This window comes from Phaseolus vulgaris, chromosome 2, assembly GCF_051622355.1.
Source record: "Phaseolus vulgaris cultivar YP4 chromosome 2, ASM5162235v1, whole genome shotgun sequence".
In the NCBI taxonomy this organism is placed as follows: Eukaryota; Viridiplantae; Streptophyta; class Magnoliopsida; order Fabales; family Fabaceae; genus Phaseolus; species Phaseolus vulgaris.
The window spans coordinates 21,414,185-21,430,601 of NC_143499.1; positions in this window are offsets into that span (position 1 = coordinate 21,414,185).

A 16,417-nucleotide genomic window follows, 5' to 3' on the forward strand; every position below is an offset into this window, starting at 1 on the left:
TATTGAAAACAATTTAAAATAAAAACGGATATGAGAATAGAATGTGTTTCGTAAATTATACAAGGTACATGTGTTTTTATAAATATATAGTGCTTAAATGTTTTTAGAATGAAATATATATTTTCTTGAGTGTTTACATATTGATTTCAAATACAGTTCTACACCTATTGATTAATTCAAAGTGTATACAGGAAAGTTAAAAAAAAAACATGAGATTGATAATATGTTTTTTAAAATATATTCACAAGAATATAAAACCAAATTAAATCTAATTATGCTCAAAAGTTTTAATTTAATTTTACTCTGGAAAGTGTTGATAATATTTCTAAATTAATATCTGAGAATAGAATGACTTGATATTTCAGAAATAATCTAATATATTGTTTTCTGCAATGCCCATGTTTTAATATATAGAATACATTGAATGTTGAGAATCACAAAAAGTTTATACAAGTCTTTCCAGTGACCAGGGGAAGCATTGACCACTAGACCAGACAAGTTCTTTAGTCATATTATCATTTTTATTATACTTATACATATTAATATAATTTATACATATTAATATAATTTATACATATTAATATAATTATTATTAATAATAATAATAAAATAAATTATATTTATATTATTAATATTATTAATATTTATTAATATTATTCATATTATTAATATTATAATTAATATTATTATTAACATTATATTCATATTATTAATATTATTATTAATATTATTAATATTATTATTAATATTATTAGTATTAATATTCATATTATTATTAATATTTATTAATATTATTATTAATATTATTAATATTATTATTAATATTATTAGTATTAATATTCATATTATTATTAATATTTATTAATATTATTATTAATATTATTAATATTATTATTAATATTATTAGTATTAATATTCATATTATTAATATTATATTCATATTATCAATATTATATTCATATTATTAATATTAATTTTGATATAAATATACATTTAGATATTTATTGTGTGTGTATAGTAGTTTTATTTGACTTGAGTAATATTACTTTTATCCGGATATAGATAGATAGAGAGAAAAAAGAAGAAATTATATAATATTAATATAACTTTAATACTATAAATACATATATATTGATTAATATATTTTTTTATTTAATCATTAATTTTTTAAAACTCATGGTTAAATTTAAATTTACTTTCATATTATATATATATATATATATATTAATATAAAATTATTTGATATCTTATTTTCAAATATAGGTTATTATAGGTAGTTGTGAAGTTTTTGTTAGATGGCTATATAGATGCTTGTATCTTACACTTCTTTTCTGATTTGAGATTCTTGTATAAGGATTGAAATATCCTTAAAATGTTTCCTTTAATTTTTTTTATTCTTTGTCGATGAAAAAAATCTTATTTTCAAATATTTACTTACATAGATTAAAATTGATATAATGTATAATTTTTAAAATATTTTAAATTATAAATTATTTAATCACTTTGTCATTATGATTTATATATTAGTAGAAAGGGTTATTTAGTAACAACTTTTTACATAGATTTATGGAATAATTAATATAGTTTAAACTATAATGATATGCTAACTAGTAATTTGTATTAGAGATTTAATTAATAGTTAATGTAAAAGTCATCATTCTATGTTAGATAATATTGTTTGTTGACAATATTCTTTACTATAACACACAAGTAAAACCAACTACCTATAATGAACTTAATTAAGTCAATATGATCGTAAAATAATAATTAATATGATAGTTGATTTTAATGTAATAGGTAATATGATGACTATGAGTATGACATATATTAAATGTGATTCATACTAATAGATAATATAATAAATTATGTTTAGATTCAAGTAGATTATAGATAAATTAAATGTGATTCATATGTTAATATTGTTAGTATCATTAATATTGTTAGTATTATTATTATTGTTAGTATTATTAATATTGTTAGTATTATTAATAATAAAAAGTATAATAAAACTAAAGAATTTGCTTGGTGTAGTGGTTAAATTTTCTTTAGTTGCTGAAGGATTGTTGAAGGAACCTGGCTTCAAATCCCATTCACTGTGTATATTCTTTTTGTTAGTGTATTTCATATATGTTCTTTAGAGCATTCATATTATGGAGAGGGATCCATACATTCTAAATCCTTCACCATGTGTGCTTCCATAGTTGATCTCTGATTGAGAGTGTTTCTCACTTGTTAAGAGGTGTAGAACACTTGTTACTTGGAGAGGTGTAGAATACTTGTTGCCTAGAGAGGTGTAGAATACTTGTTACTTGGAGAGGTTTATAATACTTATTTCCTATAGAGGTGTAGAATACCTGAGTTGATAAAGGCCTTAAGTGGTTGTTTGAGAGGACTAGATGTAGCACAAGTTGTGGGTGGACCAATATAAATCATGTGTGTACTTCTCTCTCTTTCCTTTATCTTTTAGATATTGTATTTGTCTTGATAATTTTGTAGGTAGCGAATTTGAGTTCAAACTCTATTCAACCCCTCTTCTAGAGCCAAATGTACCTTCATATATAGTTGATCCTGCCTGTTGACCAGAACGCAAGAGCCTTGCCTCGTCAAATCTGGATCGACTTTGCACCGTGCTAGCTTCCATCCTTCGCCTTGATTCACCTCAAGAACCTGCAAAAGACAGAACGGCGCCGCTGCGGCCGATCGCGCTCCGACGCCCAAGTCAGCGACTGAACCACCAAAATACTAAGAGAAAACTAAGAACTTCAGGAACCGTGCAATGTTCTCTCTCAGTGTACTCAAGTTCTCGCAAGCGTAAAAGAAGTATTCTAAAACGCGCGTACCTCAGAAGTTCGTTAGGATCCCTTATATACCTGTGCACTTTCTCTCTCTTGACAGTTACACATCTGGACACGTGGCTCGCATCCAACTGTACACGTGTCACCATCTGGAGCATCCTTGACTTGAGCGTCACCTCTTACTCTTCAGGCTTTTCGACTAAGTTACTTATGCAGGAAGCAACCTAGCGTATAACTGCCTTGGAGCGCGATCTCTTCTGCGTGGCGAGTACGGGTGTCTTCATACGCACCTTCCCTGTGGTCTCGCCGGCCGCCATTATATTCTACTTTACTTACTTCACTGTGCATGCTCGGGTAAGCTGTTCCCCGACCTCAACCTCTGGCGAGCTAGGGAATGACCATTTGACGACCTCATCCTTTGCTTCGAAAGCCTGGAACAAGCTTTCCTGATCCTTCGGCGATCTCTGATCGCCTTGTCGCCTGGGTTCACACCCGGCGACTACGAAACAAACCTGGTGACCGCCGGTTTAGGTATGCTAGAGATCGGGGCACGCCAACTTAACGACTGGCGATCACACGAGCCCCCCTCGCGGCCACGTCATCAATTCCGACTACCTGGGCGGTACACAAGCCCCCCAGTCTTAAGCGAAGACTTGTCCAGGGAAAAGACTAAGAGGTTACGTCACTGCCGATCTACGTGGCGCTGACACGGAATTCCAAACATTCGTACCCTCTGCCTTTCTGACGCTCCACCAAACCCCTTTTTCCAAACGCTCGACACGTGGCTTCATCAACGGTCATCTTTAGTTGTCGTTTGCGCTTCCAAAAACGTTTGAAAAACCCTTAAACCCCTTCATTTCCACTGTTTCATCATCTCTCTGCATTCTCAAAAACGCTATGAGTTTTCTTCTGCAAACCCACGACGCTCCTCAACTCTCTCAATCTCCAACTCCCTTCAACGCTCATCTGATCATCGAAAGGTACCTCTTTTACTTCCTCTGTTGATATTTGCTGCATTTTAACCGATTCGCATCATCCATTATCTGTCTGGTGCATACGTTGTGGGTTGTTTCCTCCTCTTCTTCCTTCTCGTAACTTAGGGCTTTGTCTTCCATTACATTCGTCACAACGAACTCCCGTTCGTTCGTTCTCCATTCTTCGTCCACAATCTAGTCGTTCTCTGTAACCTTTGTTCATCCTTTTCCCTTTTTCCTTTGCAGTTCCTGCGATGGCTCGCATGAAAACCACCGCGAACCCTCCTCCTTCATCGCGAAACCCTCCACCCCAAGCGCATAACCTACCACGAGCATCTGGTGCTCCTTCTACCCAGGCTGAGAGGCCTGCAACTTCTCACACCAATCTCGCTCAGGCAACTCCACCAGTCGCCGGAGGAGCCTCCGTTGCCACACAAGACTACAAGAAGCTTTACCCGTGGGCCACCTCAGCTCTGTTGAAAGAAACCTCTTCCATAAACACAGAGTTGGGCGTGCACCGACTAAGAAAAGGGGACCAATCTGATCTTTCATTCCATAAGGAGCATGACAGCAAAATGGTCGTGCTGCCCTGCCACCCGGATGAACCAATCTGTGCTGACGATAAAGCAAACAACGACGAGTTGTTCTGCTTCCTCTACGCGACGTTCTTCAAGAAGGTGAAGCTCTGACTTCCCTTCACTCGCTTCGAGAGGGAATTATTAACTGAGCTCGACATCGCCCCCGCCCAGCTTCATCCCAATAGTTGGGCGTTCGTAAGGGCGTTTCAGATCATGTGCGCAAACCTGGGATTGCCAGCCTCGGCCGACGTTTTCCTCTTCCTTTTCGAGGCTAAGAATCCAGGAGACCGCCTCTGGATTAGCCTGAACGGGATCGCTGGGAGGTCAATCCTCTCCATCTTCCAGCAATCGTACAAAGATTGGAAAGGAAAATTCGTAAAGGTGTGCGCCAACGACCAAGATCCTTCCCTGCTCGACGGCTTCCCCTTGTACTGGGTACACAAGGGGAACAAAGACGCCAAAGAGAGCTTTAGGAGGCCCAGAAGTCCCGACAACATGGGCGAGCTAGACAAAGATCTATGCCTTTTCTGGAAGAAAGTAGCAGCCGCCAACATCACCTTTCCCACCTCCGCAATAATCTCCTTCGAGTTCCTCGAGGACCAACTCGAAGCTCATATAGGTTAGCCCTTACCTCGACACTTAGGTTTTGTTTTACGTTAGGACTGATTTTACATCTCTGTTATCCGCCATTGGGCGTCCTGCTTGTTGCATACTGGTCTTGGCTTTAAGTTCATGTGCTACCTGTTTGCATCATTCGCACACATGCTCGTATATTTTGCTTTTGCTTTTGTGCTTACTTGTATATTTTTACCTTGTGCAGACCTCATGTTGGGCAAAGGCAAATTAGCTGAACTGAGGGCGCTCGCCCGAACTCATAAGTTGGCGACGAGTTCCCAAACCGTGCCCAACTCGGTGGTGGAGATCGCCGCTGCCCAGGGCAGATCGCCTCCTCAAGACCCAGCTCCTCCAGAGACACTGCCCGCCCCTCAACGAAAAAAGCTCATCTTGAGGAAACCAAAGAGGAAAACCCCTCAAGTGGTTCAAGAAGATGAGGATGAGGATGATGAGGCGACTGAGGACGGCCTTGTCACGAAAAGGAAAAGGGTGGCACCTTCTTCACCATCCGCTCTCCCAACACCAACACCGCCCTCTCCCCCAGCTCTAACACCGCCCTCCCCCCCAGCTCCAACACCGCCGGTTAAAGCAACACCCTTGGCGGTCGCGCTTCCTGTGGTTGAAGGCAGCAAGCCCAACTTCATGGAGAACCTTCCTGATGTGATTCCAATAGCAAGATAGAGATGATTCTTTGACATTTTATGGAATCAACTTGAGTTGGAGATTGAATAGGCACTTTTAATAGAATTGGATCAATGTTCTATGTTTCAAGAACTCACCAAAACTTGCACCAAACACCAAAGCTCACATGGAAGTCCCATTTCTTGTCAATTAAACCGATTAAAAGGAGTAAGAAAGCAAATGAACCGATTAAATTGCTTAAGAAATGAAATGAACCGATTAAAATGCTTCAAAACTGAAATGCACCGAACAAATCCAAGGAGAAAGAAGATGAACCGATTGAAACATGAAAATAAGCAAGAACACCGAATAGAAAGCAAGAAAGGAACCTAAGACATGTTTAGGAATTCAAATAGGCACGGAAATGGAATGAGAAGATGGAGAAGAAAGAGGACTTATGTGGTTGTAGTTCTTGGTTGATGAACACGCCACTTGAAGTGTGAAGGCTCCAAGATAAGTGTGCAATGCCGCCACTTGAGAGAACCAAGGCACTCAAGATGAGACTAGGAAGAGGAGAAGACAAGTTCTCACTACACTCAATCACCAATTTGGGAGAGTTTTGATACTACAAATTCCAAATCTGAATTTTACAAAGAGAGCACCTCTATATATAGCCTAAGGTGCTGAAAAACTAAGCTAAAACATTTTAAAATTCCCTCCTAAACTATTCTAGAAACCGGCGCCTAAAACAAACATCCTATGGCACCTCCTATTCTACTCCTACACCTCTCTACTAATACACCCCCCTAAAGCACCTAATTAAAACCTACAAGATGCTAAAACAAAAGAGGTTTCTAATGTTTCCCTCTAAGCACCTTCAACTAAAGAAATTACAAAAAGAGAAAATAAATGTCCTCTAGCTCCCAAAGCTTTGAACATGCTTCTTGTAATCCTTTGAGGTGGACTTTGACCTCCATGGGCGTCCTCCATTTGTGCCTCCACCTCTTCTTGAGCTTGATGATTGGCCTCCATGTCCTCTTGAGCTTGATCTCCATCACTTCCTAGCGCCTCCACGCCGTTCGTATCTGCTGGAGAGGGTCCCCCTTCAACTGCCTCAATTGCTGAAGCCGCACGAGGTGGGGATGAAGGCGCCCACAACTCGCCAATACTCATAACCGAGTCCCCCACTTCACCACCACGCCAGGAAGCCCCCCTTGCTCAACCAACTCAAGAGGGTGGTGGTGAAAGTCAGCACCAGGCCCCTTCAGCACCTCCACCAACAGCAGCTGCAAGCCTTCCCCCCTTGGTCAAAGAAGTCTGGGGGCCCTTCACAGCTAAGCTGAAGATGATGGCACAGGACCTCCCCTCAATCATAACAAAGGCTGTGAAGAGCTCAAACAAAAAGCTTCAGGACGAGATCTCAACACTCCAGGAGGAGAATCGCCTGATAAGGATCGAGGCAGAAAAGCTGTCTTGCAATCTAATGATGGCAGAGATCGATCACTCAAGGGTGGAGGATGCCATGAGTGCCGAGCTGAGGGTTGCGCGCAATGAGGCCTCCAATCTGCGCCAGAAACTACACCTCCTAGCTCAAGAGAAAATCGAGCTGGAGAGCAAGCTGGTTCCCTACAGGCTCAAGGTGGCCAACTTGGAGGCATCGATGAAAGCGGATGCAGCCAAGGTAGAGAACCTTGAAAAGAGGTCGGCTGATCGGGAGGTTCTCCTTGGAAAGGTCGAGAAGGAGAGGGACGACGCCGTGGATGAGCTCGCCAAGGCTCGAGAGGAAAGCAAGAAAATTGCTGCAGAGCTGGCCCAGGCGCGGGACGAAGGCAAGAAGGTTGCTGAAGACCTCGCTCAGGCTCGTGGGGAAAATGAAGAGCTGAAGAAACGAGCTGACGAGCTGAAACAGCAAACCGAGGGGCTCAAACAACAAACCGAAGAGCTTGAACTAAGCTCCGCCCAAGTCCTTGCCGCCGGATTCGACGCCGCCCTGGAGCAAGTCGCTTGTCAGTACCCTGAGCTCGACCTCTCCATGGTGTCGATATGCAATGAAGTGGTGGATGGGAAGATCGTGCCTTCTGAAGATTAATCGTCTCCCTCCATCACTCATTTCCTGAGAATTAATGCTTGTTTCTTTTTGCACAATCTTTTACATGTAATTTTCTTTCCTTTGTATTTGAACTGATACCGCTTCTATCACAACTTCCTCCGCTTTCGTACCTGGTCTCTCTGTTTACTTTGCTTTTCCTTATAGAAATCGCTTTAAACAAATTAACATAGCGATTCTGCGGGCTCAATCGTTTACTTACTGCTTCAAACTCGAGCAAACTATCAACTCTCAAACGATGGCGTTTTAATAACTTGTGAACTTAAGGCAACGAACTTCAGCGTGAAATTACTTACTAAACAGCAAGTTTCAAACCAAACTGATAGTTTAAGATATAGTTCACCTGATCTGCTCCATCGAAATGGGCCCTTACTCCTGTCATTGCCTGAACTTCTTCTGATCGCCATAGGATCCTGGCAATGTAAGCTTCCTTTTGCCTTCATAACTTGGTTATTGTTCCGTCATCTGGGGGTAGAGGCGCCTTTCGGATCCTTCTCTACCTCCCTGAGTTTCAGAACAATAAGCCGGATAGCTAAGCGTTCTCTTTGAACCTACCTTAGCCATCCTTTAAACTTCTTCCACCCTTTACACCATACCTGAACTCGTTCGAGACGAGAAGGATTTTATCTTGCCTGAACTCGCTCGACGGCGAGAAGGTCTTTATCTTGCCTGAACTCGCTCGACGGCGAGAAGGTCTTTATCTTGCCTGAACTCGCTCGACGGCGAGGAGGTCTTTATCTTGCCTGAACTCGCTCGACGGCGAGAAGGTCTTTATCTTGCCTGAACTCGCTCGACGGCGAGAAGGTCTTTATCTTGCCTGAACTCGCTCGACGGTGAGACGGTCTTTATCTGGTGCCTCTACTCTGCCCAGGGATTACATCTCCTCTTCCCTAGATGCACTGAGGACTTTTAACTTGTTCTCGCCTGCACTCGCACAAAGTCGAGGAGGACTTTAATCTCTTTCTTACCTCAGGACGCGCGAGGGCGTTGAGGTCTTTTAATCGTTGCTGGTGCCTCCGATCGCCGAAAGACGATGAGGACTTTAAAACTTTAGCTGTGCCGCCGATCGCCGAAAAGCGATGGGGGCTTTAAAACTTTAACTGATGCCACCGATCGTCGAAAAGCGATGGGGACTTTAAAACTTTAACTGAGAGCATGCACTTTTTCTACAAACTTTCAACACAAACATGCATGCAAACTCAAAAGCTTTAATCTTGAAAACTCTTCTTTTATTGGGTGGCCTCATTAAAAATCCTCCTTAGGGAAAAAAGAGTGCCCCCTTCAAACTGTTTTAACAGAAAGCTTGTAAATCTTTTCATGTTCGTTTCTACTTACAAAGCTTTAACTGTGATACAACTTGAGGTGTGTGGCGTTCCAAGTGCGAGGAATCGCCCCTCCTTCCAATGTCTCTAGGCGGTAGGCGCCGTTCCCGAGCGCCTCGGTTATCCTGAACGGTCCTGTCCACTTAGGCGACAACTTGTTTTCCATCTCGTATTGGTGGGCCTTCCTCATCACCAGGTCGCCCTCTTTAAACTGCCTTGGCATCACCTTCGAGTTGTATCTTCGTTCGATCCTCCTTTTCACTGCCTCAGCTTTTACTCTCGCCTCCTCCCTGACCTCATCCAGCAAATCCAGATTCAACCTTCTTTCTTCATTCGAGTGTTCAGCTACAAAGTGCTGGAATCTCGGCGAGCTCTCCTGGATTTCCACTGGAATCATTGCGTCCATACATAGACCAGGCTAAACGGGGTCTCATGGGTTCCTGACTGCTCGGCGGTGTGGTACGCCCAGACTATGCGGGGTACCTCCTCAGCCCACGATCCCTTGGCTTTCTCCAGCCTTCTCTTCAAGCCTTTTAGCAACACCCGATTGGCGGACTCTACTTGGCCGTTTGTCTGAGGGTGCTCGACGGATGCAAACACCTGCTGAATTCCCAACTCTTCGCACAGCTTCTTCAGTAGATGACTTGCAAACTGAGTCCCGTTGTCGGACACCAGGCGCTTAGGCACACCAAACCGGCACACGATGTTCTTCCATACAAAGCTCTTGATCTTGTGTGCGGTGATCTGGGCTACTGGTTCTACTTCGATCCACTTGGTGAAATACTCAATTGCTACCACCAAGTATTTCATCTACCTGATCGCCAGTGGGAAAGGTCCCAGGATATCAATTCCCCACGTATGAAACGGCCAAGGGCTGTAAATCGACTTTAACTCTTCTGGAGGCGCTCTGTGCCAATCGGCATGTTGCTGACATTGCTTACAACACTGTGCATACTTCTTGCAGTCCTCCCTCATTGTTGGCCAGTAGTAACCTGCACGGAGGGTTCTTGCGGCCAGAGCTCGACCCCCGACGTGACTTCCACATATCCCTTCATGGAGCTCAGCCATAATTCTTGTACATTTTTCTCCGTGCACACATTCCAGGAGTGGGTGTGTGAACCCAAACCTATACAACTCGCCATCAATCATTGTGAACTTGCTGGAGTTCTTCTTTATCTTCCTAGCCTCCATCGGATCCAGCGGGAGAAGGCCATCTGCCAGGCAGCGTTGGTACTGGGTTATCCATGTGTCTGGCTCATGCGTGGCACAGACCTGCGTCATGTTCACCCTCTCCCCCCGACATGCTCTTATCCTTGGCGATCTCAGGGTCTCCTGAGTCAAAGACCTGTGACACCTCGCCGCTTTCTCCGACGACTTGCTTATTTGAAGAACCAGGTGATCTGCCACAAATGCCCTAGGCGTCTTCAGGGTTTCTTGGATCACCGTCCTCTGCCTACCCACCTTGCCCGAACTGGCGAGCTTAGCTAGCAAGTCTGCTCGGGCATTCTGCTCTCTGGGCACATGCACTACTTCAAACGAGACAAAGGAACCCTTCAATTCCTGCACGTACTCTAAGTAAGCCGCCATTTGTGGATCCTTGGCCTGGAACTCGCCTGTTACTTGTCCCGTGACCAACAACGAGTCACTCTTAGCCATCAGCACCCTTGCTCCCATCTCCTTGGCCAGCAAGATTCCGGCAATCAACGCCTCATACTCTGCTTGATTGTTGCTGGCTTTGAAGGCAAACCTCAGGGACTGTTCTATCAGCACGCCGTTGGGCCCTTCCAAGATGACTCCAGCACCGCTACCCTGCTGGTTCGACGATCCGTCCACCGAGAGCACCCAACGAAAACCATCCCCTTCAACCTGTGCTGCCTCTGACGAGAGCTCGACCACGAAGTCGGCGAAAACTTGCCCCTTGATCGGTCCTCGGGGCTCATACTTGATGTCGAACTCCGACAGCTCTACCGCCCATTTCACCATCCTTCTAGCTACATCAGGCTTCTTCAGGACCTTCTGGATGGGCAAGTCGGTCATCACCAGTATTGTAAAACTGTGAAAATAGTGGCGCAACCTCCTCGCCGAAAATACCACAGCCAGTGCAGCTTTTTCCAAGGCCTGATACCTCACCTCCGGGCCTTGCAACACCTTGCTGACGAAATAGATAGGCTTCTGAGCCTGGTCTTGGTCTTGGGCGAGCACCGCACTCACGACCCTCTCAGTCACAGCAAAATACAACCTGAGAGGGGTTCCCACCAACGGTTTGCACAAAACCGGCGGGCTCGCCAGGTACTCTTTAAGCTTGATGAAGGCCTCTTCACACTCTTTCGTCCAAGCAAACTTATTGTTTCGCCTTAAACACTGGAAGTACGGATGGCCTTTCTCTCCGCTAGCCGACACGAAACGAGACAGAGCGGCCATCCGACCTGTAAGCTGCTGCACCTCCTTCACGGTAGCCGGGCTCCTCATCGCCAAGATGGCAGCACACTTATCAGGATTCGCCTCTATTCCTCTTTCAGTTAAGAGGAATCCCAAGAACTTCCCTGCCTCCACGCCAAAAATGCACTTCTCGGGGTTCAGCTTTAACCTGAACTTGGCGATTGTGGTGAACAACTCCTCCAGGTCCGCAACGTGCTTGCTCGTTTCCGGCGAGGTCTCGACCATATCATCCACAAACGCTTGCACATTCCTTCCCAGCATTGGTGCAAGTACCCTATCCATCAATCTTTGGTACGTGGCCCCTGCGTTCTTCAGCCCAAAAGGCATCACTTTGTAGCAGTAGCACGATCTCTCGGTCATGAAGGCGGTCTTCTCTTCATCCACAGGATGCATTTTTATCTGGTTGTACCCCGAGAAGGCGTCCAGGAAACTCAGCAGCTTACACCCTGCAGCACTGTCGACCAGGGCATCTATGCTTGGCAAAGGATACGAGTCCTTTGGGCAAGCCTTGTTCAGGTCAGTGAAGTCGACGCACATGCGCCACTTCCCATTGCTTTTCTTCACCAGCACGACATTGGCCAACCACTCAGGGTACTGAACTTCCCTGATATGGCCTGCGGCGAGGAGCTTCTATGTTTCATCCCTGATCGCCTGCCTCCTCTCCTCGTTAAACTTCCTTCTTCTCTGCTGCACTGGTCTGACCTGGTTGTCCATTGCTAGGTGATGGCACAAGAAGTCGGGGTCGATTCCCGGCATGTCTGAAGCAGACCATGCAAAAGCATCCAGATGCCGCTCTATCACCTTGGCGATCTGGTCTTGGAGTTCAGCCTCCAAAGATCTTCCCAGCTTGAAGACCTTTCCCCCGATCTCCATTTCGAGCCACTCCTCGACGGGTTTGGGTCGGGTTTCCCTGGCGATCACCGCCTTGGCGATTCCCAGTTCCCTCGCTTCCTCTGGGTGGTTCCTCGCCTCTTCCTCCCGATCGGCGTTCTCCTCCCTTGCTTCAGCATCTACCATGACGACATCGCTACCGGCGGTCGCCTCCACCAACGTCGACCTGGGCTTCACACCGGGAGGCGGGGTGGTCGTGATGTAACTTACTGACCTCTTATTCTTCAGGCTATTCTCGTAGCACTTCTTTGCTTCCTTCTGGTCAGATTTGATGGTGATCACCACCCCCTCCATAGACGGCAACTTCACCTTCATGTGCCTGGTCGAGGGCACAGCTCCTATTCTGTTGAGTGTTGGTCTTCCCAACAGAATGTTATATGCTAAGGGAGCATTCACGACGAGGTACTTGATTTTCTCCGTCCTCGAGCCCGCCTCATCCGTGAATGTAGTTCTTAACTCGATGTACCCCCTAACCTCCACCTGATCGCCAGCGAACCCATACAAGCACCCTCCATAGGGCCTCAGCTGGTCAAGGGGTAGTTGCAGCTGTGTGAAAGTCGGCCAGAACATCACATCTGCCGAGCTTCCTTGGTCCACCAGTACCCTGTGGACCTTCCTCCCCGTTGTGACAAGCGAGATAACTATGGAATCGTTGTCATGAGGCACAACGTCCCTGAGATCTTCTCTTGTGAACGTAATGTCCACATCTGGCGAGTGGTCCTCGAACATGTCCACCGCCATCACAGACCTTGCATACTTCTTCCTCTGTGATGCGGTGCATCCACCACCCGAGAAACCTCTTGCGATGGTGTGGATCTCTCCATGAGTGGGCATCTCATGCTGCTGAGCCTCACCACCCGCCGGCTGGGAGCTCGACGCGCCCCCCGTCCTCCTGTCCAGTAGGTAATCATTCAGGAAACCGCTCTTGACCAGGTCGTCGAGCCGGTATCCCAGTGCCAAACACGAATCGACGGTGTGACCAAAACTCTGGTGGAATTCGCACCAGGCGTCTGGTTTTGGTCCTAACACCTTGTCGCCCACTTTCTCAGGTGCCTTGAGCCTGGCTGCTATGTTGGGGATGGCGATCAGGTCCGCCAACCCCATGACAAACTTATGCTTTGGCGGGCGATTGTACTCCCTGGGGCGCCCTGGGCCCCTGCCCTTGTTTTTCCTTGGATCATAAGGATGGCGAGTCGTTTGATCCCTCTTGGCCGCCGCTGTCTCCAGCACCCTCTGTGGCTGGATCTTGGTCTGGGCGCGTGGCCTAGTAGGGGCCACGCTTCCCCTCTTCTCGGCGACCTCACTTTCGTCGACGATGTGGGCCACCGCAAGTCGCCTAACCTCAGCAAACGTGGCGGGGTGAGCCCTGATCAGCGCCTCACAGAAAGGTCCCGACAGCACGCCCTTTTTGAAGGCGTATACCAGCATCTCCTCGTCTTTCGCAGGCGAGCGGACCATCAGTGCTCCAAAACGATTCAGATAGTCCCTGTGGGACTCTCCCTGGTATTGCCTTATGTCGAACAGGTCGTAAGACACCCTAGGTGGCGCCTTGTTCACAATGTACTGCTCGACGAAAATCTTCGAAAACTGCTGAGAATTGGTTATGTGACATGTAGGCAAGCTCACAAACCATTCCAGCGTTGTTCCCTGGAGCGTGCTCACAAACATTTTGCAATATACAACATCCGAGCCTCCTGACATCATCATCTGCGTGTGGAACGTGCTGAGATGTGCCTCAGGGTCCTCCACGCCGGTGAAAGTAGCCTTCACGGGTACCACGCTCGCGGGGATAGGCGTGTTTGTGATCGCCTGAGCAAATGGCATAGGGAAAACACGAGGTGGCGACGACGGTGCGACCTCTTCAGCGACCGGGCGGCCTCTCTGCTCCTGAAGAGCTTGACGCAACTCCTCAGTCACTTTGCTGAGCTCTTCATTCCTGGCCTGAGAGGCGACTAGGTCCTCATGCATCTTTGTATGCTCTACGCGCGAGGCCTCCACATTCGCCTGCAGTGCACGCATGATCTCCATCATCTGCGCCATGGTCATGGCGCCTTCAGCAGCAACTGGCACAACTGGACTTGAACGGTTGTTTCTCATCTTTCTCATGAAAACTCAGCAAACCAAAGTTCGACGAACAAAATCTCCTTCAGCAACGATCGATCCAACAAACAACCGGTCAGAAGTCCTCAAACTCCCTAAGGCCTCCGCAAACGCAACTGCAACAGCACGCCGATAGATTCGGACGTCGAAACCTTCACAGAAACTTGCAACTTCACCTCAGAACCACCACTTCTTCAGCAAGCCCCCGATTCCCTAACCAGAAACGCAATCAAACAGAAACACACCGAACAACTGATTGAACACCGCGCGAACGGCAAGAAACTCCAAGAAAACCGATCGAAAGCTTGAACGAACGGTGGAAAACCTCACTCCGCCGATTAAAACTCAAACAAACGGTAGAAGCCTCGAATTCACCGAACAAGACTCAAACGAACGGTGGAAAACACGAATTTACCGAACAACAGCTTGAATGAACGGCGGAAAATGGTTGCACCAGCACACAACCACACAGAAACTCCAAGAACTCACGCTGTGGATGGGGACAGGTTTTACACGGCCCCACGGTGGGCGCCTGATGATCCTGCCTGTTGACCAGAACGCAAGAGCCTTGCCTCGTCAAATCTGGATCGACATTGCACCGTGCTAGCTTCCGTCCTTCGCCTTGATTCACCTCAAGAACCTGCAAAAGACAGAACGGCGCCGCTGCGGCCGATCGCGCTCTGACGCCCAAGTCAGCGACTGAACCACCAAAATACTAAGAGAAAACTAAGAACTTCAGGAACCGTGCAATGTTCTCTCTCAGCGTACTCAAGTTCTCGCAAACGTAAAAGAAGTATTCTAAAACGCGCGTACCTCAGAAGTTCATTAGGATCCCTTATATACCTGTGCACTTTCTCTCTCCTGACAGTTACACATCTGGACACGTGGCTCGCATCCAGCTGTACACGTGTCACCATCTGGAGCATCCTTGACTTGAGCGTCACCTCTTACTCTTCAGGCTTTTCGACTAAGTTACTTATGCAGGAAGCAACCTAGCGTATAACTGCCTTGGAGCGCGATCTCTTCTGCGTGGCGAGTACGGGTGTCTTCATACGCACCTTCCCTGTGGTCTCGCCGGCCGCCATTATATTCTACTTTACTCACTTCACTGTGCATGCTCGGGTAAGTTGTTCCCCTACCTCAACCTCTGGCCAGCTAGGGAATGACCATCTGACAACCTCATCCTTTGCTTCGAAAGCCTGGAACAAGCTTTCCTTATCCTTCGGCGATGTCCTCCTCTCGGCGATCTCCGATCGCCTTGTCGCCTGGGTTCACACCTGGCGACTACGAAACAAACTTAGTGACCGCCGATTTAGGTATGCTAGAGATCGGGGCACTCCAACTTAACGACTGGCGATCACACGAGCCCCCCGACGTCCTTCCCTTCTGCCAGCCAGGTGTCCCGTTCAACACGCCTATACTATTGCTCGCGGCCACGTCATCAATTCCGACTACCTGGGCGGTACAATAGTATGTACTTGAGTTTCTTATCATAGATATATATTGACATGAACGAGATAGCATTGGTTCTTGAATTTTGAATACTTTTCCGACTTAGTTTAAATCATATGTGGGTACAATAAGTATTATTTCATACCTTCATTATGCAAACCTTTTTTGAACGATGGTTTCTTAAAATGTAATGAATTTGGGTGCTTATTATCTTGTAGATATGATCAAAGACATGTTGTTAAGAAGCTTGGCATGGGTTCCTAATGGCCTAACTATGCCATCAATGGCTACAAGTTTGTTACACAAAGTCAAAATGAAGGAATAAGTCCAAAAAAATCACCATCTTCGAGTTAAAGGGGGACAACTTGATAAACATGGAATTGATTACTACAAAATCTTAGTAGATATAATTGAGGAAAAGTATACAGGTTGGCCACACAAAAACCTAATTTTATTCAAATGTGATTGGTTTGATTTAAGCTCTAATGACAAGGGAAAAATGAATATGACAATGTTGGAATTA